The following is a 12,135-nucleotide window of genomic DNA, read 5'->3' as shown; positions in this document are numbered from 1 at the left end:
AAAAGGGGGTGGTGATGAACAGAGTGTCTGAATTGAGCAGACCACTCTTACCCAGTCCAAAGATCAGGGCTTGATCCATCACCGTTATTTATCTCACTGCCCCATCCCAGCTCAGAACCTGGCTATATGCAAATCAGTCTGTCCCTGGCCCAGTGCATCATGGGAACAGGGCAGACTAAACTACCAAGCCAATTCTTTACCAGAAAGGAGACAAGCTACCGGGGAACGGTTTCTGGCATTTCAGCCTCTTCGGCCCGGCTTGCTTGAATCCTGATGGAGCAGTGAGAAAGGGACTCATGTCTGAGTATACCCTGCCACACCTATAGTGGCCAAAAATCGATTTACAAAAGGGGGTGGTGATGAACAGAGTGTCTGAATTGAGCAGACCACTCTTACCCAGTCCAAAGATCAGGGCTTGATCCATCACCGTTATTTATCTCACTGCCCCATCCCAGCTCAGAACCTGGCTATATGCAAATCAGTCTGTCCCTGGCCCAGTGCATCATGGGAACAGGGCAGACTAAACTACCAAGCCAATTCTTTACCAGAAAGGAGACAAGCTACCGGGGAACGGTTTCTGGCATTTCAGCCTCTTCGGCCCGGCTTGCTTGAATCCTGATGGAGCAGTGAGAAAGGGACTCATGTCTGAGTATACCCTGCCACACCTATAGTGGCCAAAAATCGATTTACAAAAGGGGGTGGTGAAGAACAGAGTGTCTGAATTGAGCAGACCACTCTTACCCAGTCCAAAGATCAGGGCTTGATCCATCACCGTTATTTATCTCACTGCCCCATCCCAGCTCAGAACCTGGCTATATGCAAATCAGTCTGTCCCTGGCCCAGTGCATCATGGGAACAGGGCAGACTAAACTACCAAGCCAATTCTTTACCAGAAAGGAGACAAGCTACCGGGGACCGGTTTCTGGCATTTCAGCCTCTTCGGCCCGGCTTGCTTGAATCCTGATGGAGCAGTGAGAAAGGGACTCATGTCTGAGTATACCCTGCCACACCTATAGTGGCCAAAATCGATTTACAAAAGGGGGTGGTGATGAACAGAGTGTCTGAATTGAGCAGACCACTCTTACCCAGTCCAAAGATCAGGGCTTGATCCATCACCGTTATTTATCTCACTGCCCCATCCCAGCTCAGAACCTGGCTATATGCAAATCAGTCTGTCCCTGGCCCAGTGCATCATGGGAACAGGGCAGACTAAACTACCAAGCCAATTCTTTACCAGAAAGGAGACAAGCTACCGGGGACCGGTTTCTGGCATTTCAGCCTCTTCGGCCCGGCTTGCTTGAATCCTGATGGAGCAGTGAGAAAGGGACTCATGTCTGAGTATACCCTGCCACACCTATAGTGGCCAAAAATCGATTTACAAAAGGGGGTGGTGATGAACAGAGTGTCTGAATTGAGCTGACCACTCTTACCCAGTCCAAAGATCAGGGCTTGATCCATCACCGTTATTTATCTCACTGCCCCATCCCAGCTCAGAACCTGGCTATATGCAAATCAGTCTGTCCCTGGCCCAGTGCATCATGGGAACAGGGCAGACTAAACTACCAAGCCAATTCTTTACCAGAAAGGAGACAAGCTACCGGGGACCGGTTTCTGGCATTTCAGCCTCTTCGGCCCGGCTTGCTTGAATCCTGATGGAGCAGTGAGAAAGGGACTCATGTCTGAGTATACCCTGCCACACCTATAGTGGCCAAAAATCGATTTACAAAAGGGGGTGGTGATGAACAGAGTGTCTGAATTGAGCAGACCACTCTTACCCAGTCCAAAGATCAGGGCTTGATCCATCACCGTTATTTATCTCACTGCCCCATCCCAGCTCAGAACCTGGCTATATGCAAATCAGTCTGTCCCTGGCCCAGTGCATCATGGGAACAGGGCAGACTAAACTACCAAGCCAATTCTTTACCAGAAAGGAGACAAGCTACCGGGGACCGGTTTCTGGCATTTCAGCCTCTTCGGCCCGGCTTGCTTGAATCCTGATGGAGCAGTGAGAAAGGGACTCATGTCTGAGTATACCCTGCCACACCTATAGTGGCCAAAAATCGATTTACAAAAGGGGGTGGTGATGAACAGAGTGTCTGAATTGAGCAGACCACTCTTACCCAGTCCAAAGATCAGGGCTTGATCCATCACCGTTATTTATCTCACTGCCCCATCCCAGCTCAGAACCTGGCTATATGCAAATCAGTCTGTCCCTGGCCCAGTGCATCATGGGAACAGGGCAGACTAAACTACCAAGCCAATTCTTTACCAGAAAGGAGACAAGCTACCGGGGACCGGTTTCTGGCATTTCAGCCTCTTCGGCCCGGCTTGCTTGAATCCTGATGGAGCAGTGAGAAAGGGACTCATGTCTGAGTATACCCTGCCACACCTATAGTGGCCAAAAATCGATTTACAAAAGGGGGTGGTGATGAACAGAGTGTCTGAATTGAGCAGACCACTCTTACCCCGTCCAAAGATCAGGGCTTGATCCATCACCGTTATTTATCTCACTGCCCCATCCCAGCTCAGAACCTGGCTATATGCAAATCAGTCTGTCCCTGGCCCAGTGCATCATGGGAACAGGGCAGACTAAACTACCAAGCCAATTCTTTACCAGAAAGGAGACAAGCTACCGGGGACCGGTTTCTGGCATTTCAGCCTCTTCGGCCCGGCTTGCTTGAATCCTGATGGAGCAGTGAGAAAGGGACTCATGTCTGAGTATACCCTGCCACACCTATAGTGGCCAAAAATCGATTTACAAAAGGGGGTGGTGATGAACAGAGTGTCTGAATTGAGCAGACCACTCTTACCCAGTCCAAAGATCAGGGCTTGATCCATCACCGTTATTTATCTCACTGCCCCATCCCAGCTCAGAACCTGGCTATATGCAAATCAGTCTGTCCCTGGCCCAGTGCATCATGGGAACAGGGCAGACTAAACTACCAAGCCAATTCTTTACCAGAAAGGAGACAAGCTACCGGGGACCGGTTTCTGGCATTTCAGCCTCTTCGGCCCGGCTTGCTTGAATCCTGATGGAGCAGTGAGAAAGGGACTCATGTCTGAGTATACCCTGCCACACCTATAGTGGCCAAAAATCGATTTACAAAAGGGGGTGGTGATGAACAGAGTGTCTGAATTGAGCAGACCACTCTTACCCAGTCCAAAGATCAGGGCTTGATCCATCACCGTTATTTATCTCACTGCCCCATCCCAGCTCAGAACCTGGCTATATGCAAATCAGTCTGTCCCTGGCCCAGTGCATCATGGGAACAGGGCAGACTAAACTACCAAGCCAATTCTTTACCAGAAAGGAGACAAGCTACCGGGGACCGGTTTCTGGCATTTCAGCCTCTTCGGCCCGGCTTGCTTGAATCCTGATGGAGCAGTGAGAAAGGGACTCATGTCTGAGTATACCCTGCCACACCTATAGTGGCCAAAAATCGATTTACAAAAGGGGGTGGTGATGAACAGAGTGTCTGAATTGAGCAGACCACTCTTACCCAGTCCAAAGATCAGGGCTTGATCCATCACCGTTATTTATCTCACTGCCCCATCCCAGCTCAGAACCTGGCTATATGCAAATCAGTCTGTCCCTGGCCCAGTGCATCATGGGAACAGGGCAGACTAAACTACCAAGCCAATTCTTTACCAGAAAGGAGACAAGCTACCGGGGACCGGTTTCTGGCATTTCAGTGACTTTCTATAAGCGCTTCTGGCTTCAATCAGGTCTCCCTTGTTTGTTTGTAACCCCAGTCTTTTTTGCCGTGCTAGATCTCGGGCCTCTTTAGCTACCCTCCTTTTTTGGTTCTTAGTTCCATGTTAAACCAGGGCTCCCTTTTGAGGGTAGACTTGCTCTGTATCCCTGATGTTGCTGGAAATTTATGGAAAAGGTCCAGGACCAATTGCTCCCAATTTTTTACAATATCTTCCTTTTTTTGCAACCCTAACTCAAGTTTTTGAGCTGTGACGGTGGACCGAATTTTTTCCAGCCCTTCTCCTCGCCATTTTAATTTCTTTAGGTTGAATTTGGATGCTTGATGAAGTAGACAAGACATGTTCGGTGCCAGAGTGGGCGTGGTGTTTAAGGTAGTTATTTGGGGCAAAGGGTCACTTTCTGGCCGTTGAGCAATTTGGAAAGTCTTGATGCCTGGAACTAGGTCGTCGCCTACTATTGTGTAGTCTATTGTTGAGTGGGCCCTTCCACACAGGTACGTAATACCGCGAAGGCGCGAGCCAAATGACACATACCCAGAAAGAAGCATTTGGCTCGCGCCTTCGCAATTAATTTATGGCTAATCACAATTCCTGACTCCTGACGGACATCCCCGGTTTCCTCCGTAGGTTTACCCTTTATCGAGGCTGACGGAGCGGCAGCCCGTCCCCCGTTTGTTGTCATCCTTAGGAGTGCGGAGTATCGGATGTTTGCTGATTACTCTATTCCAGAGCGCTGACATGCTGTAACGAAAGACTGGTTGTCTATTTAGGTCTCCCGCTCTTCAATTGGAGTTTCACGAACCAATATCGCTGAGATCGACTACGACTTTCGCGTAGTTCATCTAACTCCCACGTCTAGAGCCCAGTTGGGCCTTGACTCCATGATAGGATTGCCCCACCCTACCCTCCTGTATATGTCCTGATGAAGACCCCGCCAAAGGACTCAACGTAGCCTACAGATAGGGGTCGAAACGTCGACGGCCTTCTCCTTGGACTTCCGGCACATGCCCTTAACAGGTCCAATTTGACTGTGTGACCGTTGAATGTCATTCGTTAACAGTTCATCAATGGATGCCTTGATATTCGGCATTTGGAGTAGGGCGCAGGTGCGCTCATTTTCCGAAACAGTGGCGCACATGCGGGCAAGTGCGGTGTTCGACTTTGGTCCTGAAATTCCTCCTGGATTTTCGTTTGAAGATGTTACCAATTTCAAGGGGCTGAACTGTGTTCTGGGGGGAATCGGACCGTGATGGTTGACCGATTTAGACGGACTTTGTATGCCAAGGTTTTCACCCAAGGCTTGTCTGGGCTTTGTTTGCTCAGGGCCTCCGTTATCAGTGATATGGGTAGAGTCGGTGGTTCCTTGCCTTGGGTTGTGGTCTTTCATTAAGACTGAACTTGCTTCTCTTTGGTCAATATGGGCTTTAGCTGATGCGGAATTCGTTGTGCCGGATTGATTAGCGGGTATTGTTGTCACTCTCTGCCTTGATTCTCCATCCCTCAAGAGGATTTGGGTGTCTACTTTGTCTGACGGCTGGTTTGGACCCTCCTTGCCGCCTTGCGGCGTGGTCAGTAAGGTGGAGTTGGATTCCTGGGGGTATTTACTTTAAAGATCGGAAACAAGTTGCCTAATTCTGTGTTTTGTTGCTGTTTATACTTTAATCTGGCTTTCCTGGCCTTTTTCTTTTGTCTCTTGGTTGCTATTTTTTCCTCTTTAAAGGATTTTTGAGTGAGCTGAGTTATTTCAAGGTCTTGTGCTGATCTTTCTGGCCACACTTCCCTCGGGTTGTGTTCTGAATCCTTTTGATGGTTGCTGGTTAAGTGCTCCTTTGTGCTTAACCTATGGAGAGCGTGTGGTTTTTCCGAAGTAAGATTGGTTGTTTTTTCAGGAGTGTCTTACCTCCCCTAGGATGTCCATCAGGATGGCAGGCAAACTTGCTAATTTTTCAATTATGAGACCACAACCACAATAACACTCTTGTTTATTAGGGCTGTGTGGGCATCTGGTTTCCCCTGGTTTATTACTAGTGATGAAAGTTCGTCCAATTTTGTGTTTATGCCCGCAATATGGCCTGCCACTAAGGTGATGAGGTCAATCTGCACCTTCTTTTTATTTGATTGATAGTTCAGGACTTTTATGGCTTGATCTAAAGAACTTAATAAGGTCCTGATCCATGTGGACGGCTGATCTCCTTGTATCTTCTTTGAATCTTTGGTGTCTGTGTCCATCGAGCTACCTGATGAAATAGTTATTGGTGCGGTTTGATTTGAGTGAAGGTCATTTATTGACATGATGTTGCTGTCATTTATAGTAAGGTTATGATGGATTATTTTTTCCACTGGGCAGCGTGGGGTAGACATTGCCAAACCTAGACTCGGGTACTGATTTTTTTGGACTCGGCTCAGTTCGTGGAGCTCTACCTTGAGTATCTAGGTACGTAGATATTCTCTCCGTTAGTTCTTCCAATTTGGAGTTGTTCAATAGAAACAGCGGTTTTTGCCATGGATCTCCGTCACGTGGAGATACTGAAGGAGAATTGCTGTGGCTTGCCGGTCCCTCGTTAGGCCTTGTTGGTCCTTTGAGATCCATTACTTCAACCAGGTCGGTAAGTGTTGTGCTGTGGCTTGCCGGTCCCTCGTTAGGCCTTGTTGGTCCTTTGAGATCCATTACTTCAACCAGGTCGTTAAGTGTTGTGCTGTTATTTATATTCCGACTACTATCCTTTGTGATGGGATCAACCACGATGTCCTTTGGGGTTTCGGCGTGGTCTTTTTCCCCTAAGTAGGGGTTTGAATGATGCACTTGTGCAGTAACAATCGCTGAGTTTCCCTTGGGTGTGGAGCCCTTGGATTGTGGTTGGGGATTTGGCCCTTGTTGATCATCGGTCATGTTAGGCGGGCTTTTATCCGGTGTAGAGAGTACGTTAATTGGGGAAATAGGGTTTGGCAAGTTGCTGGCCTCAACTGTTGGCGCGTAAATTGCAGCAATAGGGTCCTTTAGATAAAAGAATTTTAGGAGCCCCGATTTTCTTGTAAGATTTGATGTCATTTCGGGGGTTGGTACTGAGACCAACCTTTCCCTTGTACTGGATTTGGCCCCTGAAGGATTGTCTTCTGCGTTTGACTTCTTTAGTTTTTTTGGGGGCTTTTTGTTTTCCACTGGGTGTCGCATTCTCCCTGATCTCATTTTTCCCCGGTTGGGGCTCAGGCCCACTTATTTCCACTCCTTGCTCCCTGCCCCCCTGAACTTTGATGAGGGGGTACTAGGGTCTTGGCGTCTTGGCGTGGTCCAATACGGGTCAATACGGGTCAGCACGGCAGTGTGTGAGGGATTGACGGCGAGGTTCTAAGATTCTTAGCTAGCTGGTGGGAGAGCTTGGCTCCCTCTTCCTCTTCCCCCCGTCCTTGTGCCTGGTACTTCCGTTTGGTTTTCCTCGCTGACTGTCTGCCGGTCTGTGCCAGTCTGTGCTGGTCCGCTGAGCTGCGGGCTGTCTCCCGCTGTTTATGCCCCCCACTTCTCCCCTGGACTCCTCTCAGCACAGGGCAGGGCAAGGGTGGTGCCCACCTACTGACTTGACTGACTCCTTACTCCCTTCCTCTGAGCCCCGCTGAGCCCTACTTGGTCCTGGGGCTAACAGTGGGTTACAGTGGGTTGCTGCTAATGCCTGGTGAGTGCTAAAGGAGTCCGCTGTGGACTGTGAGTCTGTGGGCAGTGACTACGGTGCTGCCAGTCCGGAGCAAATGCAGGTGGGCAGTGATGAGTACGGGTGAGTACGGGTGAGACTGAACTATTGCGGGGCTGAGCTCTCACCTTGCTCCTTCGACGCTTCCTGCTCACTGCTTCGCTTCTCTGCTTGCCTCTGCTCTCTTCTGTCCTCCTTCTGTCCTCCTCCCATCAGCTAGGAAGTGCAGGAAATCGCTGTTGTTGCCTGCTGCGAGCCGATTGACTGGGTGCCCGATTGTTCAACAAGTGCCTTTAGAGTCAGGGAGTCTGTCGCCGAAACTGCCGCTTACCACTCGACCTCCCCCCAGCCAAGGAAGGGAGGGGGGAGCAGGGGGGCACTGTGGAGTCCTGATTCAAATTGAGCGTTCTACGGGCTCGGACTCGGCGTGGGGGTGGGTGCAGGCGTGGGTGTAAGCGTCACCCGAATGTTCCCGAATTTGCCCGAAAGTGCCCGAATTAGCCTGACCTTGCCTGGGTCCCTCTCGCAAGGCGGCTATGGCCCGCAGCTCTCCCGCGACTCCCGTTGCTTCAACTTCGCGGGATTCTCGGGCCTCCCGACTCTCCTTCTTTTCTCAGCTTTCTCTGCTTTTTCTCCCAGGGGTCGGCGCTTGCTGGGTTGCCGCCGTGCCGTGCCGTGCTCGCTGCTCACTGCTGCTGCTGCTGTGCTGCTCTCTAGCACCACCGGAAATTAGGACGCTCTGTTGCCTGATCTTTTAGTATCTGTGTAATTCCACACAGGGAATCCCTTGGCCTCAGTGAGGGGGGTGCCGACACGTTTAGAACTTCGTGTAGGGACCGTGAAGATTTTCAGATGGTCTTCCTCAGGGCTGGAGATTCTGTATAGGACTCTGTGGTGAAAGAGGGTCAAATTAGTCTATTGATAATGAGGGGTTATTTTTTAAGCAAACAATGCTCTGGCATGTTTAAAAGAAATTAAAAAAGTTACCCATACTTCATGAGTTCCATCATGTGTCTTGTACTGGTATAATGGTCCAGGGGGTGTGGCACTTCTTGTGTTTCTTATATCTTCTTTACTGTAGGGGGTAAACTCTCTGAAAGGACATAAGGGTGAGGAAGATGGAAGGAGGAAAAGATTGAATTTATGATTTTTTAAGAGGCATTGGTCAGTTTTTTTATGGGGCTACAATTTTTCACACAGGTGTGGAACTCATGCGGAATGTGGTCTTAGGGGAGTGCCTCTGTTTTGATGACTGTTGTTAGTTTAGATGCTAAATTGGCAGTTCCACAGTGCCTGGAGAAACCAAGTCGTTGTGCCTTCACATTGTTTTTTTGTGTGTCGTTCGTGTGGGACTGGTGCACATGACTTTGGATTAGTTCATAGTGAGGGCATGATTGTGACCATTGATCATAACTCATGCTTATTTATTATTATTATTTAAATTTGTTTGGCGCACAGCTAACCGGAGGTTTCCCGGCGCCGACGGACCCGCACTAAAAAGAAGAGGGCAAGGCTCTAGTGGTTAAATAGCCACAGTTTTAAGTGAGTTCCATAGAGAAGGAGCTAAGTAGGCAAAAGACTTTCCGCCCATACATGCTTGTTTGATCCTGGGGAACTGATATTTTAACTGATTAGAGCATCGCCGGAGACGTGAGGGAAGGTATGGATGAACCAAGGCACCAAGACAACGTGGTGCTGAACCCATTTTAATCCCATGCATATAGCAGAGGGCTTTAAATTTGGAGCGATTTTCCATCCTAAGCCAGTGGAGATCACGGCGTGGACCTGTAATAGAGGCCATTCTAGGTAGCTGGCATAAAAGTCTGGCTGCCGAATTCTGGATCACTTGCAGCTTCCGAATCACCTCTTTACTTGCGCCCAGATACAAGACGTTGCCGTAGTCCAGTCAGGACACAATAGGAGCCTGGATAACTGTTTTTGGAGTGGAAGGTGGAAACATCCAGAGAATTTTCTTGAGACATTTTAAAATTGTAAAACAGGTTGAGGCGACTTTAACCACTTGCTGTTTCATAGACAGCTGGTCATCAATGATTATATCGAGGTTAGGAACAGATTGTGAGGGGGTAGGGAGGTCACCCACCTGAGGTGGTCAATACTGGAGACCCCAAATAGTTTTATTTCCACTGAAGATAAGAATTTCTGTTTTACCTCCATTAAGTTTCAGCCTGTTTGTATGCATCCAGCCAGCTATCTATTGCAGCCCAACCTGGAGAGAGGACACGTTCTAAGTCTCCTTGGTAGACTAGGAGAAAATAAGCTGGGTGTCATCTGCATAAGAATATATGGTCAGCCCAGCCTCCTCTGCTTTGGTGGCCAGGGGGCTAACATAGATGTTAAAAAGTGATGGGCTGAATATAGAGCCCTCCACTCCATACGTGGAAACATGGGTCTGAGAGCTTGCAGTTGGGGATAAGACCTGAAAGGTCCTGTTATACAAAAAGCTAGAGAACCACTTGAGTGCTGATCCGACAATACCCCTAGAATGTAAGACTTCTAAAAGAGTTGTGTGGGATACAGTGTCGAACGCAGCACTCAAGTCAAGTAAAATAAGTGTCACAGTACCATGCTTCCTATGGTCATGCATGCAATTGCTTACTATGTTTTTAACCAGTTGTGGTGGTTTCTAGGCCCTTCATTATAGCATGCGTTACTTGCTTGATGGTGCATTACCTTCATTTCCGTTCTCGAGGGGTTTTCAGTCTTCCGATCGTCCACCTCTGCTGTTCTGGTACTTCTGGTTGGCCGGCGGCGTTATGAAATGTTTGACGGGTCCCGTATTCTACCCTCCGACGTATTAATTAATTAATTAATTGTGTGCTTATATAGCGCAGGAATCACTCCCGAAGGGGTACCTCCGCGCTTCGACCGCTGCGAAACCCTTCCTGGCTTCCCTGAGAGATGGTCCCTTAATGGGTATCTCCAGGGTGAGACCAGGCATCCCCGGCGGTCTGGTGGGGCCGTTAGTGAAGATGAGGCAAGCTAATGCCCAGAGTTGCCGAGTGTGATCGCTGATCAGAGTGGGCACCGAGGCGAGAGAATTATCGAGTCCGCTGACCCTGGTCCAGAAACCTGCCGCGTCGGGAATCGAACCCTGGTCCCGGGCCGTCCTCTGCTCTCGGGTCTGCCGCCTCTAACCAGTGAGCCACACTACTTCACTTATGCGTGCCACGGCGTTGTGGCGTGCTTTCTGTTAACTGGCCGCATGCCTGACTTTAATGCCTGACTTCCTGCTTGCTAGTCCCGCTGGATGACTCCCTTTGTTTTTAAAAAAATACTTCCGATTTGCTTGTTAGGGCAACGCGTTCAGCATCGTGTTGTTTCTATCTCACAGAACTGTGAGATGGTCTTGTTTATGCACGGGGACCTTTTTTAAGTTCTGGGGATGTTTAGAATATTTAACAATACTGACATGGCCACAGGTCCAATATTCTCTTGAGTGGCTGTTTGCTGGCGGGGGATTCTTTAGTCTTGGAGCAAACTGCAATGTTATTGCTTTATCTGAACGGGACGAAGAGAGTACATAGACATTGTTGGAAACTGTGCAAACTTTTTGTTAGTGGCCCTGAAAATGCTTGAGGTGTTTGGGAATACTGGCAAAGCCATTGTTTCATCATCATCCCGGGTGAATGTTTTCTGGCACAAGTTCTTTAGTCTTCGGAGCAAAAAATAGTGATTATTCCCAAAAGGGCATTGGGACATCATGGAAATTGTTAAAAACAGTGCATAATTTCTGTCATTTCGTTCAGTCCATTGGCAGTTGTTCCTAACTTCAATATTAGTTTAGCTTCAAAGCGTGCCAGCAGTGTGTCTACACCTTTTCCCTTTACATGTTTCAGGATAGTCCACTGGATGTCGTTTGGGGGCCATGGTCCTTTTGGAGGTAGTGTTCAACCATTGGCGCATTAGGCACTTTACATTTGATTCAGGATTTGTGCTGCGTTATACGTTTCTTCACTTGTTGTGTGGTCTTGCCGATATATGCTAATTTGCAGGGGCACATTATGCTGTAAATCACATTTGTCGTATTGCAATTGGTGAACTTGCTCTAAAAGGCGATGTGCTAACCTTTCGGGTTGGCTCCTTTCTGAAGGCGGCGGTGCACACTCGTAATTCTATGTGCCCCTGCTGAAACATTGCACTTTATCTTGTCTTAACCTGTAAGCTATATGCTATTTTAATTAATTTTGCACTTTTTTCTTATCTGTGTACTGTATTACTGGAGTATTACTTTTAATTCTAATTTTAACTGTATGTTTTAATTGTCCCTTTGTTGTTGAATTTTTCTATGAATATGCTGCTGTTTGCCTGTACTTTTATGGATATGTATTGGTATCTGAATAAAGTTTATACTTACTTACTTACTGGTGAACTCATTGTGGCGGTTATTTTAGTTCCCATAGTTGAAAAGGCTTCATTTTACAGTACTTGAGCAAGAGTTCCAGTTTCCGCATTTTTGGAGCCCTATTACAGGGGGAAGGGCCAGCATGGTTTGTAGTGTGGGCTGGTGTTTTTTTACTTGAGTCTTTGCCCTGACCAAGTGGTCTCTGATGCTTTTGTTTTTCTGCAATGCGAAGACCGGTAATTCTTTAAAGACTTCCATGCCTTTTACTTTATTCCAGTTCGTTTTTACAATCTTATTTATTTCATTTGTCATCCCTGGGAATGTTGTTACGCAAATCAAGGGCGTTTCCTTTGTTCTTTCTTTGGGAGTTAGAAG

The 12,135-nt window shown here is 48.1% G+C and overlaps 1 protein-coding gene across 1 annotated transcript in view; it reads left to right on the top strand.

Moving 5' to 3' along the window:
* LOC147729840 (schlafen family member 13-like) overlaps positions 1 to 12,135 on the top strand; it is a 780,854-nt gene that overhangs the window by 600,574 nt on the left and 168,145 nt on the right. The gene's annotated exons all lie outside the window — the stretch shown is intronic.

Source organism: Lissotriton vulgaris, chromosome 2_1 (genome assembly GCF_964263255.1).
Source record: "Lissotriton vulgaris chromosome 2_1, aLisVul1.2, whole genome shotgun sequence".
Lineage (NCBI taxonomy): Eukaryota > Metazoa > Chordata > Amphibia > Caudata > Salamandridae > Lissotriton > Lissotriton vulgaris.
The sequence above is the reverse complement of the archived record's forward strand: the minus strand, read 5'-3'. Positions and strand labels throughout refer to the sequence as shown.